At 39.1% G+C, this 20,934-nt stretch overlaps 1 protein-coding gene and 1 pseudogene across 2 annotated transcripts in view; both read left to right on the top strand.

Moving 5' to 3' along the window:
• Positions 1-624: 624 nt before the first annotated feature.
• LOC138171292 (NADH dehydrogenase [ubiquinone] 1 alpha subcomplex subunit 3 pseudogene) lies at positions 625-947 on the top strand (annotated as a pseudogene).
• A 14,381-nt stretch (positions 948-15,328) lies between these two features.
• Positions 15,329-20,934, top strand: part of CDH6 (cadherin 6) — a 180,583-nt gene continuing 174,977 nt past the window's right edge. The window contains exon 1 of one of the 2 annotated variants that reach the window (XM_069100761.1): positions 15,329-15,597. The gene's annotated coding sequence lies outside the window, so the exon portion shown is untranslated. Of the gene's footprint in view, positions 15,598-15,626; positions 15,950-20,934 lie in introns of those variants that run through there. The other variant, XM_069100762.1, reaches the window with a different exon arrangement.

The following is a 20,934-nucleotide window of genomic DNA, read 5'->3' as shown; positions in this document are numbered from 1 at the left end:
ACAAACTTCACAAAACAAATCCCCTTAATAAAAGAATTTGTTCTGTAAAACTTGGACACAGTCAAAAGGCTACACGCAAGGACCTAGAAGATCACATGTGACCTCTAGGCCACAGGTTCCCCATCCCTGCCTTAGACCAACCTGAATGCAATATCCAACAATGATAGCTCATTTACCTGGCACTAGTGTGGAATGTTCTGTTTTCCATAAGTTATATCATCCACACAACTGATGCTTACCACTTAAAAGTGCCTAAACTCCATTTATCTTAGCCATTGTTTATGGAAATCTTTCTAAAAAATGTGCTATCTTTTCCTGAATTTTTATATAGATTGCACCAGACAATAATAAAACCTTTCTTGAATCCCCAGGATCATCTCTGCTAGCATTCCCTGCTGCAGAGGGAAAAGTGTAATGGAAATGATCCCGAAACTTTGATTCCTGAATGGGAGGCCAACCCTACATTCCAGTCCTATTCTATTTGACTGACGGTGTTACTTACACAATCTGAAACTCAGTCCCCTGATCTGCAAAAGGAGGAGTTGGTACTAGACATTCCTTAGAGTTCAATGTCTTTTTCTTCTGCTAAATAGTAATGCATTAGAAGCAGTGGACTTGGGTAACCCGAAATCGGCCAACATGGCGGGCAGACTGGGCCGGTTCCTGGAGGAGGCCTGGGCCAAGAAGCCGGTGCTGACCCCGTCCTTCACCATGGGCACCCTGGCGCTGCTCGTGCCCCCCTGAGCCCCTACACGCAGTACGCCGGCATGATCAACCGCGCGACCCCCTACAACTACCCGGTTCCCCCCCCCCCCCCCCCCCCCCCTCACCCTTTCTCTTACCTCAGATCAAGGTCGCGGCCGCCAGATGACGGCAACATGCCTGACGTGCCTGGCCACCCCCAGGATGCCCAGGGGCCGTTCCTCCAGTTTCTGAAGAACCTGTGAACCACCCCTGCACACCGCCCCGCCCCCCCAATAAACGTGCAACGCTCCGGAAGGCTCCGGGGATTGCAGAGGCGCAGGGGGGACGCCGAGCTTTATTGAGGGGTGATGTCAAATGGAGGGCTGACCAAGCTGGGGAAGGAGAGCAGCTGGTCCGGGCCCCGGGCCACCCATCCTGTCGTGAGGGCCTCGTCGGGCTCGAAGCCAAAGTCATCCTCTACCTTGATCTGAGGTAAGAGAAAGGGTGAGGCTGGACTCCTGGGAAACCCCGCCTTTCCCCCCACCTCTGTAGGCTCACCTGGCCTGGGCCCTGCGCCGGGGTGAACAGCGCCCCGCCTCGGCGCCCATCCCGGGGGCCCTCCTCCTCTTCCTTCCACTGGGGCCTTCGCCAGGCGGGGGCTGCTGGCCTCAGGGGGCCGTCAAGGGGGAGGTGACAGGCTTTTCTTTTCTGGTGGCTCGTTCTCTGCGTATCCCGGGGTGGGGGCATCGGGGCCTTGGCTGCCCTCATCCTAGGGTGGGGCCAAGGTGAGAAGTGAGGGCTCACTCCTTCTGGGACCCCGGCCTCCCCGGCCTCCCCAGCCCCGGGACCTCCCCGCCCAAGGCCTTACCTCCAGCACAATAGTGAACTGGCTCTTCCGGTAGTCATCCCCGTAGGAACCCAGGACTCGCATGAGAAACCTGGGGGCTGGGACAGGAGGACCGAGTGAAATGGAGAAGCTGGAGCAGCCAGGATCAAATCCTGGTTTTACCTCAAACCAGCTCCTCTTCCTGTGTGCATGTTGATCTCTCAGTGTCTCTCCACTCAGAAGCAGTATGTGGCACAGGTAGATCTGTCCTCCCTTCTACAACCTCAGTCTTGCTCTGGCTGTTCATGGACCCATTCTTCTCTGAAGATGGAAACCTTACGGTCCTATCTGTAGCCCCTACAGTCGGTCTCCTGGTCTAGCCTGCTCTGCCCTCATCACCAGCCCATTTGCCCAATCTTCAGCTCAGGGTGGGGAACCTGCAGCCCTACAGCCACGTGGGGTCTTAATGATTTGTTCTGTAAAATGTGGATTCGGTCAGAAGGCCATACTTAAGGATTTAGAAGGTCAAAGGATTCCCATCCCTGTTCTAGTTGGTCTAGACTGGCCATGTTGTATCTAGACCCCTGAAATGTAGTTCCATCTACCTGGCATCTAACTTCTCTCCCACTAGGATGTATCCTCCTTGAGGGTAATGACGTTTTGTCTTTATTCCCAGTGCTTGGCACACTGACCAGCACATAGTAGGAACTTAATAAATGCTTGCTGACTGAGATAAATAAGGTAATTTGGGGGGAATGTTGAAACAGGAGAGAGGTGAGAAGTTGGAATGGACACTTGAACTTTATCTAGAAAGAAGGTAAAGATTCTGAGAAGGGAGAAAAAGGGAGAAGATTATATGGGAATGTAGAGTGTTCCCAGGGCAGTAACATGAACTAACTGGAGAAGCAGGTGAGGGTGGGCTTTAAATGCAGGCTGAAGAGCAATGGGAATGGGAAGCCATGTAAGATCTTCTAGTAGGGAATTTACATGGTCAGAACTGTTTGGGGAATATTAATTTACATTCCAAGGACCTGCCTAGCATCTTCCACAAGCAGAGAGCTTATGGTTTTATCTTTTTGAAAACTGAGTATCAGAGGCTCCTTTTTACTCTGCCTCTATCCTAAAAGTTCTGGCAAGGAAGACTTTCCAGCCCCAGACTTTGTCTTTAAAGCCCTGAACTGTTCCCTGGTCCAATTTTCTTTTTTTAAAAAATGTACTTATATATATATATTTATTTATTTACTTTTCATTTACAATAAGAAAAAAAGAAGCAGTGGACTTACCTGTTAGTTTGTTTTTTGGCTTCTCAAAGTCAAGGGTCAAGCTGTCTCTAACTTGGCTCTAACTTTGCTTTTGCCCCTGCACTCTATCCCTTTCTTTCTGTTACTTCTAATCATTTGTGGGCCCAGGAAACGAGAGCTTGTTTGTGAAATGTGTGTTAATAATGTTGTATGCTTTCTTCTAGGTTAGAATCAGGGTTCTAGAGGAAAGAGGTTGAAAGGAAACTCAAACTTCCCAAGTAGAGTATGACTGTGAATTTTTCAATCTTTATTTTATTCCCTATCAAAAAAAAAAAGTCACAGTTCTTTTTCATTCCCTCTCCATTGCCCTCCTCTGTCTCTGTCCATTGTTTTTTTTTCTTTGACTCATATATAGAATTAAGAAAGCATGCTAATGTATAAGATGACTTTTCAATTTCCCTTTTACTTTATTTTATTTTTGCATGTGGTATCTTGGAGAACTCACAACAATTACGATTTTTTTTCCATCAAGTGAAAAATCATTTCCAAACACCTGGCCTGAACAGAGGGCCACACACTGTGCCTACTTTCAGCTTCAAGCACATCAGAGAACTGAATATGAAATGGTTGATCAGTATTGCCAGGTTTTTCCACTGAAAACAATTAAACTGTGGTATTACTAGCCTTTTTCTAGGGGTAGAGACCAGCTGAATTCTCCTATACCCCAATATTTGATTATCCTAAATGATTAATGTGTATATGTAGAAGAGGGATCATGAAAATAATATGTAGAGAGTCCAGACTTCTAGTACCCATAGCAGAATTGCATCCGACTGACAGCCCCTTGGCTGACTCCCACAGATGACATGGCTGCAATGCCATCAGTGCTAGCTTGATTGTAAACCACCATTACTCTCGACTCTCATAGGCCAGAATACCACTGGCAAGGAAAAGCAGAGAACAGAGGCAATCACTTGGAGAACTCAAACAGAAATAACCTTGATTTTGGCTGAATTATTGGGCTAATTTAGACAGAAGTGGATTTCCTACCTGGATTATTTAGGCAATTGCTTCATTTCTCCACTTTACTTTAACTATAGAGACTTGGCCAAAGAACATCCACTCTTGTGAATTATAAACAATTGATCCCTAAACAAATCACTCAGCAACTATTTTATTCTAGTTACCAATCCCTCTAAAATAACAAAAAAGAACAATCTATTCCACAGACTATCTATAAGGCAGGAGGAGAAGATTTAGTGAAGGCCTTTTTAGAGTATTAATTTATTATAAAATTAATATAGTTTTAATTAATAAACAAATCATATAAAGGGGAGCATGATGGCAAGGTATTTTTATTGAAACCTATTCTTTACAAAAGCCCAATAAGGTTTTCCTTTATAAGTGGTAAAAATTATTTTCCTCAATTTAAAAAGCAAAATAATATTAATATTGTAGTTAGTAGCCATCTGCTTCATGAGAATTCTGTGCAATCATTAGTCTAAACTGATGGCATTGTGGCAAACTGCCACCTCCCAAGAGACCAGTCTCCAAAACCCATCAGCATCTCTGAATCATTCTCACATCAGAGTGGGCAAATCCCATGCAGGAATATCTGCACTGTGCAAAGATCTCACTCACTAAATCCAAAATTTACACACACTCAAACCCAAAATATTATCCCACAACGAACTGTAATATGAGCCATAGACTGTATGGGAAATCAAATGGAAGTGCCAGACAGCAAGGAATAAACAGGAGGAATTTAGGTCAGATGCCAGGTCCAACAGAGTAACTAGTAACCTGCGTTTTACTTAACAACAGTAGTTTTCACTACAAAGTCACAATTTATCATGTTGAGAGGAGTTCAGCTTATCGCTAAATCTCACTGAAGTTCCTACAACTTTTCAGGGGAAACTGTTGCAGAGACAGCAACATGCAGAGGGATTCAAAAGAAGTGTGAACTAAGTAATATTTCTCACATGCTTCCTACTAGAAAAATCAGAATTTAAATTTTTAACTTGATGCTATCTATGCTTTTTTTCCATAATTCTCTTTCTGTCTCTGTCTGTCTCTCTCTCTCTTTCTGTCTCTCTCTGTGTGTCTCTGTCTGTCTCTGTCTCTCTATCTCTTTCTTATACACACACACATTACAATAGCACAATCTAATTATCTTTAATATATTGTATGAGAGGTCCTTTGTTTTCATGTTAGATTAACCTTTAAGAAGTTCTGCATTATTTCAGTCATGAACCATATGAAATCTTGCAGAGGAATGTACACACCAAAAAATATTATCGGGAAATGCCTTAACTAGCTCTCTGTAGGGTCCTATTGACCTTTAAGGTAAGAAATAATTTATCTTGTAGACAACCTTAAAGCCTCAAGGTCAAGAGGTGAGAGGATCAGAAAAAATGAGGTGATAGAGGGAAAAGAGCTTAATGCCACAGGGTGCCCCTATGAAGTCAGTCATTATTCCTACCTTAACCCTAGTTCAGAACTTGATCTAGGGATTAAAACTGGCTAGGTACACATATGCAAAGTTAAGTAGAGAATCAAAGTGATTATCTGGCTAACTCCCTTACACTTTTACTTCATTCATCTCTTTTCAAGTGAAAACTTTTTCAGAAAGTAATGATAGATGGACAGATGAGTAGATAGAGAAACAGACAGAACAATAGAAACAAAAAGTTTATACTTGAAGAACTAGCAAAATGATTTTAAATGTGAGAAATTCATGATTTTCAAATGAAACTAAAATATTATAAATTTTGAGCTGACAGGGTCCTCGAAAATCATCTAATGCCCTCTTCTTACAAGTGAGGAATCAAATAAAAGTGAAACGAGTTATCCAAGGTCATATAAGTAGGACATAGCAGAGCTAGGATTTGGGATCAGGAATTTGCCTTCTAATCTATATCTTTTTTTTGACAACCTCCAATGCTGCTTACTCTCTGGCCCTCTTTAACCCATGTCTTGACCTATGTACCCTTTCTCATTTACCCCTCACACCCAAACCCACTTTTTCTCTCTAGTTTTCAGAAGAGTAATAAAGTCAACATGAACATTTGTGGAAAGAAATATGTGAATCAAATACTCTGTTGCTCCACTTACCAACCCTGTGACTTCCTACTCCAAATCATACCTCTCTGTACACCATTCCCTTATTTCTCCCTTCTTCCTTTATTAAAATATAAATTTTTGTTTTGATTTGGTTTTCCGGGACTGAGCTTATTTTTGCCTTTCTCTTTTTCCCTAGTACTTAGCACACTTCCTAGTCCATAGTAAGCACTTTAAAATGATTTTCATTCCTTCTTTCAATCATTCAAAGTAATGAACTATATTCTTACAATAACATAACTCCCTGCCTCAGACCCTTAATAACTGTGTGATGTTAAACAAGTCAAATTTTTTTCTAACTCAGTTTCCTCATCTTTAAAATGGGTGTGATGATAACAACAATAATGATGATAATAAATAATAATATCTAACTCACAGAATTGTTGTGAAGATCAAATATGATAATATGTATAAAGGATTTTGTGGGGTTTAAAATACTATATAAACATAGCTGTTATTAATAAAGTAGGTGCTTAATAAGTGTTGAATGAATTAGATTGATTTGAATGTTCATTTGCCAATGACAAGCATTCATCTTTGTTGAAATGAATTAAAGGGAAATAAGTCATGGAAATCTTGCTTAAAATATATGATCTATTAAACCCCAAAATTCATAAATAAAACATCATTGCCTTCAATTTCTTTGTTCAAAAGTTTAAAAGAACTATAACATTTTAGTGTAGGAAGGAACCTTCAAATTTTCTATTACTAATCCTTTGCTTTTATGGATGAGGATACTGAAGTCCACAGACATTAAATAACTGCCTGAAGATTTCACAATAAATTGTTTGTCAAAGGATTAAAATCTAACTGACAAATTGGGTGACCTTACTGCAGTCATTTAAATTCTCTGATCTTAAGTTATCTTATCTGCAACAATATCAAAAAATAAAATCTTACCTATCTCACAAGATGGTCATAAGGATCAAATAAGGCAACGTATGTAAAAATTGCATGAAAATGCAATATACACATATGAGAAGTACTCTGGTAATCATACTTTCCTATTCAACATAAATCTATTTAAAAATTTCTGAACATATGAAATGAGGTCCTTTCAACTTGATCACTGGGGTTGTTATTTATTTTTTTTTATTCATTTGTTTTGCATTTGTCTTTCAAAAAAGTTGAACAGTTTTGACCAAATCAGGTCAAAGACTATTAAAATATATCTGAAATTTGATTTGTGGTTGGGGTTGAAACAAATGTCTTATTAAAGGTTTCAACGAGGCATCCTATTTGTAACTTTCAATGGATTTCAATGGCATTTGAGTAAAAGATTAAGACTACATATTTATATGATTGCAGAAAGTGAGGTCTAGAATTCACAAAAAAGACAATCCTTCATAGTTTAGTAATAAATAATTTAAAAAATTAAAATATCCCGAGCTGTAGATTTTTATAAAGTCTAGGCTCTTTAGCATTCTTCCTTCCAATACCCCATATCTCTGAAACCTAATAATGTTTTCACTATAGTTTCAACTATAAGATTTTTCTTTTGTCCTCCTAGTGGTCATACATAGAATTAACTTTGCAGTTTTAAAACTGTATGGTTAACAAAAATGTCTTATACTGTATTTGTATAACTACTTTATATATTTCAGACTACCTTCAATCTACATTATACAATAATTTTTTTTAAGCAATTGGGGTTAAGTAAATTGCTCAAGGTTACACGGCCAGGTGATTCTGGGTGGGTTCTAAGTGTCTGAGCCCGGATTCGATCCCCAGGTCATCCCGAGACTGGAGCCGGTGCTCTTACTCGCTGTGCTACCTGGCTGACCCATAAAATAATTTTTACCAAATATAGAATGTACCATATTTATTTTGATATATTCAAATTCTGAAATGTATAATCAAGGTAAACCAAAATTTTGGTGCTGTATCTTTTTCTCATTTGAAAATCTCTTGGCCCTTGTAGTTTACCTATAATGATTAATCAAATATAATGATCAGGAAGGCTTACCTAGATTGATCCTGAAAAGAGCTTGCCATTCTACTCTAAAAGCAATAAATGGTTATTCACAAAGGGTTGGGTAAACCTAGATACATTTATCTCACTTTATTTATTTATTCAGTCATTTCAGTTGTGTCCAACTCTTCATAAACCCCTTTTGGGGTTTTCTTGGCAAAGATACTGGAGTGGTTTGGCATTTCCTTCTCCAGCTCATTTTACAGATGAGGAAACTGAGACAAACAGGGTCACACAGCTAGTAAGTGTCTGCAACTGGATTTCAACTCAGGTCTTCCTGATTCCAGGCCCAGTACTGTCTCCATTGCACCACCTAGCTACTCCTATCATTTATCTTAGCAGAAATATTTATAACTCCTATCCAAAGAGTATTTCACTGATATTGCCTTTCTCTCTCTCTTCTCCCAACCTCCTCTTGTTTCACTATTATAGTTTCAGAAACATCCATTATATTATGGTGTATTTGGGACCCTGTTACATTTTTTCATATGTGAACCTAAGGAACAATTCAAGGTATAATGAAGTTTTTATGACAATAAAGTTACTTTTAATTTTAGATGGAGGATTAGGCTTGATTAAATTATATATATTCTAAGAATCTAGATTTCATATTTCTAGAAGTAGATCCATGGTTTTAAAAATGGCTATGAAATGAGGCTGCATAGTGTAGTGAATAGATAGAGCACTGTACTTGTAATCGAGAAGACCTAAGTTCTAATTCTGCCTCAGACACTTACTGTCTGTATTATCCTAGGCAAATAACTTTCTTTCTTTTTTCTTTTTTTTTTTGGGGGGGAGCAGGGCAATTGGGATTAAGTGACTTGTCCAAGGTCACACAGCTAGTAAGTGTTAAGTGTATGAGGTTGGATTTGAACACAGGTCCTCCTGACTGCAGGAATCTATTCTATTCACTACCACCTCACTGCTCTGAGGCAAGTAACTTAATCCCTCTGTACATCAGTTTCCTGATCTTCAAAATGAAGAAGTTATACTTGATGACCTATAAGGTCCCTTCTAGCTTTAAATCTATGAAATCATACCTCATTCAAAAGGAACAGAATAGATACAAAGGGCAGTGGAATAGCAGTGTATATTAAGAACATCTTCCCAGTAAGGACATTCACAAACTGGAGAGGAAAAGAATGCTAGAGGGCATTAGAATAATCATCCATGAAGAAACAAAGTGAAATTCTGTCAAAGTATAGTCAGGGAGATTCAGAAAACAAATCCCAGACCTATCATGACATAGAAGTAATGAGAAACTTTGGTTATCTGATTGTTTACTAGATTTCTGTCTGCCAAAAGCAAAGAAACTTATAAATTCTTGATTGGTCTTAACAGTAATTTCATTAATTAAAAAATGGAGGAAATGACCATGGGGAGTATTATTACAGATCTGATTCTTACCAGGAATGAAGAATTGGTTTCTGAAGTAGAAATGATGGGAAACTTGGAAGAAAGTTATTGTGGCCTCTTAAAACTTGAGATAAAAGAATGGAAAACCAAGTATAGGCTGATATGAACCTGAGATTTGAGAAGAGCAGATTTTAAATCACTCATGAATAGAACAAGTATCATCCTGTTCTGAGTTCTAAAATCTTATAGGGGAAGGACACACAAGATTAATGGAAAGCTCTCAAAAATAAAATTTTAATAACACAAATAATCTCTATGATAATGAGAAAGAGTCATTTCAACATACTGCTGTGGATTCAGAAGGACTCTGACCAATTTAGCTTTTTTTAAAAGGACAGATAACAGAAAAAGAAAGATCAGGTAAAGAAGAATTAACACAAAAGAAATGTAGTCTTATAAGAAAATTGTCAGGAACCCTACATCTCAGAATATATTGAGAGGTTGATAGTGAATTCTAAGAATAACTAAAAGCACTTTTTAAAGTCATGTTGAGGGAGCAGGAGGCAGAGCAAAGAATTAGCTTTTGCTAGAGTAGCATTGTTATTATTGTTGTTGTTATTCTTCATCCTTTGCTTCACAAAGGACCAATGACATCACAGAATGATATCTTAGCTCATGGCTGAATTGAATTTAAATGAGGCAGTGCAAAGTCATAAACCTCACTCTTTCTTCCAGAGACATTGAAGACCAATGGCAAAAGTCAAGATCACCAATGCAGGCCTGCAATGCAGTAGATCACCTTGGCATCTTCAAAGTCCAAGGAAACTCTAAGTACTCCATATCATCTACTTCAGCTGCTTTTGGGGACATTGGAATAAACTGTTCTCATTGGCCCGTTCTGCCAAGGGAAAGTCTTCACATGCTTGGGGTAAATATCCTATCTAACTCACCAAAGAGAAAAAAGTCCATCAGTTATTTTCACCCTGGTTTAGCCAATCTGCTGAGGTACTTTTATCAGAGTGTGGCCATTGTGCTGGGTACAGTTTCTTGTAGCCACATGTGAGAGTTTGGTGATGGGTAGAGACCAAAAGTAGATGCGCAGTCCTACAAAGGGCATGGCAAGTTGTAATGTAATGCCAAAAGAAAGGCAACTTCCCAGGTTCAAAATACCAGCATAGGTGCTCTCCATTTTATTCAGTAACAAACCCAGAACAGAGAAGATCAAAACATGACATCATTCCAAATACAGCATTTACTAAATGTAATTAAATAATCTCCAAGGACTACCCCACCCCAGGACCTTCCAATCATTCAATCAATTACAAAGTCCCTGTTCTAAATACTACTCCACCCCTAGGCTGTACCTTCATTTGGTCCACCACAAAACCCCTCTTCTCAAATGGAGATTAGTTTCCAAACATAGGTAAAGTACCTTCATTTGTCAATCACAGAGCACAATAAGGTCAAAAGTTCCCCACCCCTGGATCACAATTGAATCTACCCCAGAGTTATATCAAGTTTAAACACAGCACTTAATACCCAAATGGAGGTCTTTTCTTCATCTTGACACGAGGCAAGTTCTCAGCAATCTTAGTTCCTGGGGAGACAAGGCTTAGCAAGGCCATAAGATACATTGCCAATCCCTTCATGAATTCATCCTCTGTCTGTAGAACAGTCCTAGAACCCCTGAACACATTAGCAAAGCCCTCTCCCAGGATTTCTGTAAACATACAACAAGAAAATCCTTCTTCAGGGCTTCTGAACCAACAGAAAGGCTCCCAGACCCCTGCAACAACAGCACTGTCCTTCACCAGTGGACAGTATTCACTCTGTCTGCAGGACAGACCCCTGCAACAACAGCACTGTCCTTCACCAGTGGACAGTATTCACTCTGTCTGCAGGACAGTCTCCAGACCCCTGCAACAACAGCACTGTCCCTCACCAGTGGACAGTATTCACTCTCTGTCTGCAGGACAGTCTCAGGGCTTCTTAGCGAACAGCCAGGTTCCAGGACTTCTTCAACAAAAGGACTGTCTTTCACCAGTGGACAAATCTGGCAAAACAACATCAAAACAGACAGACAAAGTACCAGCAAAACAGCCATGTTTCCTCAGTCCTTGGCAGCTCAGGGGGCAGGTCTCAAAAGTCCAGGGCAATTCAAAGCGGCCACCAGCAATTCTCTTAGTCTCTCTCTCTCTCCACGAGGTGCTGCTTCCAAAAAGATCTTCCGCCTCTCTCTAGTGTCTCTCCAAATCTACATCACCAGCTCCTCCCAGTTCAGGACTTTCTTTTCACATCAACAAGCCCATCCCACAGGTGGGATTAACAAACTCTGGGTTTTAACACAATCAATTTGAAAACCAAGCCAATACAGGGGAATCTTTAATTGCCATTACTATCACACAAGTCTTCACACCAGAGGTGCTAGTCTTCCCTGAGCATCCCATACAGCCATAAGGGAAAATATGACAATGTTAATTGATTCCAAAGAGAAGTTGAATTATTCAACTCGGGTTTGATTCTTTCTACCAAGGGCAGCTAGATAGCACAGTGAATAGAATCCCTAGCCTGGAGTCAGGAGATCCTGAGTACAAATCCAGCCTCAGACACTTACTTAGCTATGTGACCCTGGGCAAGTCACTTAACCCTGTTTGGCTCAGTTTCTCATCTGTAAAATAAGCTGGAGAAAGAAATGGCAAACCACTCCAGTATCTTTGCCAAGAGAACTCTAAATTGGGTCATGAAGAGTTGGACATGACTGAAATGACTCAAGGAAAATGATACTTGGATTAGAAAAGATAAGCAAAAAGTGGTCAATTGGGAATTGCAATATAAGTGAGGAAATCATAAGAGAGAACACAGCTGCTCTTACTGAGTTTGAGTCATCATCATATCCAGATGAACTACTTCCCAGTTCCATATGATCCTTTTGGATCATATGGAGAGCACTTGAGTTAGATGATAGTATATTTTGGTAGATTTAGAAGCAGTTGAATGACTGAACCCAAAAAGAAGTCATTAATGAATTTATGTAAACGTAGATGAAGATTCAGTGCAATCTAGTGCAATGCCTCAGGGAATCTATGGGCCTATGATAGTCAATATTTTTGGAAATTACTTGGATGAAAGCATAGATAATGTGCTCATCAAGTTTTCCAGTGACACACAGCTGGAAGAGTTAATACACTGAATTATGGAATCATGATCCAAAAACAATGGATAAATTGTTTTTAAAAATCAGGATAAAAAAATGTGTGGAATTAAAAAGTTAAACTTTAATTAAAATACATATAAATCCAGTTGCCCAAGCATAACATAGGAGAGATGTAGTAGAAAAAGATTGGGGTTTTTAGCCACAACATTGATAGGAACTAATTGTATGATATGGAACCCAAAAAAGCTAAGCTACCCTTAAGCTGCATTGAGAGACATATTGTATAAAACAAGGGAAACAATCATTCTGCTGCCCTCTGCCCTTGCCAGACTACACCTAGAGTATTGTATTGTCTCAAATGTATTATTAAATAATCATATTAAGTTCTGAGTTCCACATTTTAGGAAGAGTATGGACAAGCTAGAATGCATTCCAAGAAAAGCAACCAGGAAACTGTAGTGCATCCCATATAAGAAACGGTTCGAGGAACTAGAGAAGAGAAAATTTGGGAGAGACATGATATCTTCAAATGTTTGAAAGGCTATTATACAAAAATGGGATTTAACTTGTGTTTCTTGGTCCAGAAAGATAAAACAATGGAACTAGCAGACAAGCAGATTTTAGTCAAAGGCAATGAAAAAATTCCTGATAAATTTAACTGCAAAAATGGAATGGACTGCTGTGAATGGTCATAGATATTCCTGTCAATGGAAGTCTTCAAGCAGCATTCTGAAGGATCACTTGTCCCATATAATATACAGTAGATTCTTGTTCATGTATGGGTTGGACTAGATGACCTCTGAGGACCCTTCCAATTTTGAGATTCTATGAATCTGTTAGTCTGGAGTTTGTAACAATCTTTTATCATGCCAAGGAAAAAAAAATAGAATGTGAATAGAACTGTTCTAGATACGCCAGAATGATGAAACTTCCTCATTTTCAACAGGTTTTTTGGGGGTGGGAAGTGGGATATGGGGGAGTCATAGTTGCACTTGACCGCACTAACATAAAAAACATTTTCTTTATAATCTCTCATGAGAACAGTGTATTTTTGTGAAATGACTAACTGGAATTTGAAGTACAGTCTGTGGGCCATGTTAGAATGATTTTCTGCCTGTAATGTTAACTGGTTCAAATCATCACTGAACCTATCACCTGGGCTTTAAAAAAAAAAATCAAGCTGTAATCACACAGATCTGCTTACCCACATATCTCACTCTTATAGGAAGTACTTGAAACATGACTTTTTGTCTCCCTTCCATTTTCTGCATATGCATTCTCACTTGGCGTATAGACTGGCAGATATGTTACATGTCTTGATTACTTAAGGAATTAACTATTGAGTGGGAAACAGATAAACAGATTTTTTTTTTCTTGCCCTATGGGAAGATTTTAGATAGGTGTACAAGGAGAAAATGTGTTCGGGTTTTTTAAGGTAGTTGTAAATTTAAACATTCCATTCTGGAATAAAAACTGAAAGTACTGTGATGCCAAACATGTTGGCCATCTACACTAAGACCAATTCCATATATGTGTGTGTGTGTGTGTATTATATATATATATATACATATATATATGGAATATTGCTGACCTACAGTAAATCTCTCAGCTTCGGTTTAATTCACTCTTACTGGCACTCCAAATGGTCATCTTCCTAGAGAAGTAAAATAGTTTCCTAGGTGACTTCAGAGCTACAAGCTCCATTTAACCACATGGGGAAAACTGATCTGGCTTTGCCCTTGGAAGACTTAATAGTAAGGAACCATTAGGGAAGAAACCTTCCTTAGAGGGTATTATAGCACTACAGACACTTTCACGTGCTCCTAGATGAGCAGTCGCTGTGAGAATTTGATTTTTAATTCCTTCGCTGCCAAATTTCCTTTCAGAATGACCCCATCCTGGGGGTAAAGTCCTAAACCACGAGTCTTGTACTCCTGTGTAGAGCGACTTTGAATTTAAAAGTCCTTTAAATATTATCATTTCCTGTGTAGAGCGACTTTGAATTTAAAAGTCCTTTAAATATTATCATTTTTAAAAAGCTCAATGATATTAGAGACCATTTATCAAATGATTGTGCCTTTATTCTTCCAATTCTTAATTTTAGATAGCTGAGGAGTTGTGTGGACATAAGTACTTACTTTAAGGGATCACTCATACTGTAACTTTCATCTAAGGATTACAAAAACTTTCAGGGGCTTTAAATATAGTAATATCTCTGTACTTTCAGTGTTCCCCCTCCCACCCCGTTGCATTAAGGCATTTTACAAAGAAGGACGTTTATCAATAGGGAGGATTAGATTACTTCCACTGTTAGCCAAGGGATAGTTGTCAGAGCCAGCAGATAGACCTCAAGAGTTTGAGCTTCCAGACTCTTTTTCTAAGCCCTAGAAAACTGGTCTTCTTGGCACTGCCTCTTGACGCTACCAAACAGAAGCAATAACAAAGAAAAAGAAAAAAAAAACGAATTAAAAAAATACTCATTTAATCAGGAGGGAGGGGACAAGAGGACAGAATGTATGCGTGTATAGTTTGTCTGTCTGAAGGTCATCTTTTATTTACATCTTAAAGAATAATAAATGGAGGAATTGTCCCAAGGGAAATGCATTAAATGTGCCGGTACTTTGTATTCAGTAACATTATGAACCTGACCTGATAGCTGAAAACACGGTTCTATTTTACTGCGAATTGTAATTGTTTAGTGAAGGGGGAGAGGGGGAGGGCAATGCTCAATCATTTCTGTTAATAGTATAAAGGCAACACTTCAATAATAGAAGGGGAGAAACATACGGACTCGTACAAGTTCCGAGTATGTTGTAACCTTAAAAAAAAAATCCCTGCACATACTACCGCTGACGGAGGATTACTGTGAGCTGATTGCTCTGGACTTCAAACACTGGGAGTCATTCTATCATGAGGAGGGGGTGGGTGAGGGTGGGAGGGGGGGTGAGAGGGGTTCTTTAACAAAGTCCTCCTCTCTCTGCACCCTCCCACTCCATTCACTTGCAAATCAGTGTGTGCCCAGAAGAGCCTGCTTTCCCTAAGCCCATCACCTTCCCATACTGAGTGCTGCAGTTTGAGCAGGAAGCAGTGGGAACTGTGCAGGCTAACAGAGCAGTAGCAGCCCCGAGAGCAGAGGCAGTTGCGGTGGTAGCAGCGGCACCGGCAACCGCAGCGGCGGCAGCAGCAGCGAAGGCAGTGGGAGAAGCAGCAGCTGGAGCAGCGGCTGCAGAAGAAGCAGAAACCGGTAGCAGAATCTTTCCATGTTTGTTTGTAACTAGGGGAAAGGGCTAAGGTGATCTCCTGTGTTGTTGGGGTGTTTGGTTTGCTTTTGTAGCTGTGGTTTCTGTCCGTGTCTTTCCTTATCATTGAATGGAAACCAATCCGCTAGAGGGTCCCGTCAGCTTCCGCTGCATGCATGTCAGAGTTAAAAGAGATGCTCCAAGAGTCAGACCCTTAGTTCTGTCCTGGTAGCTGCCCGGGAGGTGGAGACAGCAGGCAGCCCGCGGGAGCTGGGGACTCACTCACTCACAGGCTGAGCAGCACTGCGGCCGCAGACTGACCCGTGTGCCAGGAGGCTGAGGGCTGGGCGTGTGCGGGTAAGGACTTCCTCCTGGACTGGACTGGTGTAGGGCAAATGAAGCGCTCGCTGCCGTCAGCAGGAGCTCACTCTCCTCTGCTCTTTCTCGGATAGCTGCAGCTAACACTGGGTCATTTTGCAAAGTTGGCAGCTCGTTGTGCGGACAGCCGGTGCCCTTGGGAGCAGAGGCACCGAGCGTGGGCACCTCTCCATGCCGCCCAGGGCAGGGGCAAGGCTTGGGCAGGTGCAAATTGGCTCCTGGTCATTTTGCAAATACGAATGCTTGCGAAGCAGGAAAACTTTAGCTCTAAGCAGTCAGTAGTTAGAGAGAGACTAGAAGAGAAGGAAACCGGCTCCATCCACCTTTTGGACAGTGTCTTCTGGGGGTTCTAGTGCACGAGGGCTGAGTTTGAGAGGAAAGTTACCTTATTATAAAGTGCAGTTCTATGCATGTGAAACGCACAGTAGAGGGAAAAGTCAGTCCTTCGGTGGGTGGATAGCCCTGGAGCTGTTCCTGAAGATGACAGACCAGACACCAAGTCTTCTCTGTGTTAATGTGTTCTCGGGACGGACGGGAGCAAGTGTGTGTAGCTTTTATAGGTTTCTGACAGGAGAAAATTTAAATACTTGTACCTAATTTCCAGGAAGAGATGATAGTAAGGTGGTAAGTGGGTTTATTTTGTTTTGTTTTAGTTTATACATAGCTGTAATTACAGAAATGGACCTAATTTTGGATTTAGATATTCTTGTAGAAGGAGTTTTGTGATTGGTGATCATAGAGATGCTATAGAGGTCAGTACGGGGTTGGGGGGGGGGGAAAGTATTGTCACTGCTGCAATAAAATCCATATTTTATGGGGAGTTAAATGCAGTTCTTTGTAAGTGCAAGTATATGTTCAACTAAGAAACTCTAGATGACATTCAAGGATCGAGAAGTTTAATGGCCTGAATTATAACCCTGAATACTCATACATCTACTGATGATATTTAAAGAATGAACCTTTGTCGGAGAATTTGATTATGATATTCATGCTACAGTTTTATTACAACTCTCAAAGTAAATTCAGTTACCAGACTATTTAAGTAGCTATTTATGGCTTTAGTTTTCATTTGAGGGTAAAGTGGAGGAAAGAGGAAGAGGGTGAAAAAGAAAAAAAATATATATACATATATTTAATAAAAAATAGGGCAGAAACAGACATATACACGTGTGGCTATGTCATGTAGAGACATACATATTGTGTATATAATCTTTCTAGTACTAAAAGGGTTTCATTCCCTGCAGTGGGAAAAGGAAACAAGAAAAATGTAACTTTAACATAGCATTCCCCTTGCATTGATAACATCAGAAATAATCTTCAAACCAAAATAAAGTAGTATTTGGTCTATTTTTCCTTTTCCTTTTGTGGTTGGCTTTACCTAAAAAGGTTAGCATGGGAATCTAAGTGTTTCAATATATATGCATACATACAAGTGTATATATAGTTATTCATCTGGAATACTTCTATCCAAGGTGTGAGTATTTTTATCCCTGCACTTGCTGGCTGTGCTATTTTACAAAAAACTAAGTCAACAACTTGTGGGAGGGAGGATATAGGGAATATAATCAATCAGATGTTTTCATTGTGTCATAAAGAGGGTGAAGTTTGTGCTATAGGCCAGATTTTCAGTGGAGAACTCCTTTTGTTCAGTAGCCTTAAAAAGAATCCATAGCAGTATGTTGGAAAAAATCATTTGGGTTTGTATCCTTTTCTTTACACTTGTAGATTTTGACTAGTTAGAGAAATATATGGGGTGGGGGAGAGAAACAAAAGGTACATAGTGCGTTTCTACCTATTTTTATATATTTTTTATATTTTGGGGGACAAAAGAAGGAACTTTTTTTTCCAGAAAACCTTGAGGCAGCAACATATTTTTCAAGGAAAATGGCAATGGTTCACTTCTACTGTAGTTCTCTGCAATTATTTTTGCAGCCATTATAAGGAATTGGCACGTGAGAATCCCTGTAGAGACTTTGCAATCCCTCTGGATATTTAGTTTTTGCATTAATTCATTGCAATTACATTTCTCAATACTAACACTAAAAAGATAAAATAGAAAAACTAAAATGATCATTTTCCAAGTTGCTTACTATCAAAAATGTACACCTTCACTCTTCACCACCCACCACTTCCATCAGCTTTGAAAGTAGAAACTTTCTCTTAGAGGCAATGTTCCTTTTAAGGAGAAAATGTCTTTTGAAAATGTTATTTCAGATATATTTGAAATAGCTATGGTTGAAAGCATAGTTACAGACTCAAGCACAGGGCCAGATAGTATGCCCTCTTTGCTGGAAATGTTTTAACTGGTATGTTGCACTAGATAAAAAGTTCTGATTTTCAAATCAAGCAGTAGTATGGAAACTTGGATGGAAAATGACCAAATGTTTTCACGAAGGTCACCTTCTCTTCCTTAGGACAAGAAATGTGTGGACACAACTCTTGGGCCCTAGTTGCCTGCAATCATTTGTTTCCTCCTTATTCAGATGAATCTAGTGGTTTTCCTTTAATTATAGAAACTTTTTTGGTTGGAAGGGACCTCTAGTGGGTCATCCTGTGCATTTCTTTCAGCATTACAGTTGCAGGATGGGGTTTGCTGTCTAAAGTTTTGAAAACAAAGCAGCAACTTCTTTATTAAAAAAGGAAGAGGGAAAAATGTCTGTCTAGCATAGCCTGACTTGTATGTGTAGACAGCAGCCTATCATCTTTATTACTTATGTAGATGTCTCCAATTGGAGGACCTCAAAGTATTTACTTTGTTTTTCCTTGTCTCTAGTTAAAGATTTAAACACAATGAGAATTTCAAATGTATTTAAATTAAATCAGTAGCTACATGTTCGCATTCATTGAAAAATTGAAAAAAGATTTCCTTTTTTTCAGACCTTGCCAAGAATGTACTTCCTTAAGTAACTGTTATGTCCATGTTATTAATTGTCTGATTTACACTTTAAAAAATTTCATTTCCCATGGTACAATGATATTACTTTATTATTCAAAAGGGATAAAATAAAAACCATGGCTCTAAGAAAAGTTGTGGGAACATAATTACCGTTTCAGAAATGTATAGAACTCCACTTCTGCTGATTTAGTGGTTTCTGATTTAAAGAAATACCATTCATATAAGTACTTGTTCAAAAGAGGCCTATAGACTTTTAGATGTGCATGTCTACCAGTGGGGATTGTCTGTTTTAGTCCATAGTTTTGCTTTATTGTGATGTTTTTTGAGTACCCTTCTCCTTTAAAAAGCATTCCCTGGCACTTAGAGTTAGATAAGTTCTGTGTGGTGAATCAGTCTCTTCTGCTGACACTATGCAGGGCTTGACTTCCAATTTAAAAATCTGTTCTAAAGTTTGAAATGTGTTCCAAATGAGATAACATCCGGCAGAAGCCAGTTTCCTCGTGTTCCTTGCTTAGTCATGGCAGCCCATTCTTTGGGGTCTGTAAGAATTAGGGTCTGGCTTGTAAAAATGGAAAGAAATGACTCAGTCTGAATTGCATTTCTTAATAGTGTTTCAGCTTAGCCAATGTCTACTGAGGCTACCCTATTTGCTTCACAAAAAGGTGAAAAAGCAGATAATCAAACCTTTTTCTGGCTAAAAATTGTGAATAATGCATAATAAATATAAAGAACTGGAACATTGTGTTAACAAGGGAGTTACTGAAAGAAGAGTGTCTTAAAAAACAAGAAATTATCTGTCAATTCTACTTTTGTGACACAATCCTAATGATTTTGGAGGAAAGATATATAGAAATATTGGGAGGAATGACTTTTTTATTCAAAGTTGGGGTTTTTTTGTTTGTTTGTTTGTTTGTTTGTTTTAATTTTTGGATAGGAGAGGGGTGGAGGTGTTTTCCTAAAATTGGATGTATAATATTTTGTTGGGCTTTCATTTTTCTGAAAATAAAAAAAATTTTAAATGTTTTTAAATGTTCGTATCACTGTGTTTCCAGCTTTTTATCCATCCATATAAGTTCTCTCTTACAATAAGTCATGTGAGGACCTCTAAGACCTTCTGTGTCAGGCACCATCATTATTTCTTGAGGTAGATAGTTTTTTTGACCTGTTTAAGCAACCAGGTAGGAAGGTGGAAAATAATGAAAGATCTTCCAAAAGGGTAAAATGTACCCTTAGCTACTACCAAAAGATACATTAAGGATGAGCTCCTGAAGCAAAAGAATATCAGAGAAATGAAATGATTCAATAAACTAAATACTTCAGGCAAAAAACCTAACTTGACTTGAACTACCCAAGAACTTATCTGAAGTACTCACAAAGACAATTTAATGAAGAGGTAAAGCCTCTTTTGATACATGCAATTCTTTACACATAACATGTGTACAAAGGACACTGGATACTTTTATCCCTCTATATTTCTATATCATTCCAATTTGTTTAAGCTATTTACTCTCTTTTCACTGATTTTTGTGGGTACTTGTTTTCTGGATTTATCATTCCACCTTATTGAGATTTATAGGCAAAGGAGTTTAATCATAGCTAGAATATTACTATTAAATTTGATTCACAGTATTGATAAAGAAGCATGTGCCACAATCTCTTCCTAATGATCTGTAGAACTCTTGTTGAAGAGTACAATCTATGAATGAAATAACGCAGGGCCTCCCTCAATGGAGGATTTTGAATTAACCTAAATGATGTTCCTATAACAGAGTCAATTGGTCCACATGTTAACAGAAATTGAAACCACAGAAGAAATTTAACTTAGTTGAGTTGTCCATAAATAGGTGGAGTGAGTGAAATGGAAAGGGGGAGGAAAAAAGTGTGCAAGGGGCAAATTGAAAATAGAAACAGAGATTCAGATTTGACATTTTTCCATATGTGGAATGACTTTCTGTCATAAGAAATGCAGCTTCATATGCATACGTAGCCTTCTCAGTCTTGTCATGCAGATTTCAAAATGGTAGTCATTGCTTGAAGGGGACCCCACCGTGTGTTTCACAGAACTAGA

The sequence above is a fragment of the Petaurus breviceps genome, unplaced genomic scaffold, assembly GCF_028583685.1.
Source record: "Petaurus breviceps papuanus isolate PSGF00001 unplaced genomic scaffold, PetGlider_PUasm1.0 42, whole genome shotgun sequence".
Taxonomy (NCBI): domain Eukaryota; kingdom Metazoa; phylum Chordata; class Mammalia; order Diprotodontia; family Petauridae; genus Petaurus; species Petaurus breviceps.
This window is presented reverse-complemented; position numbering and strand designations above follow the sequence as displayed.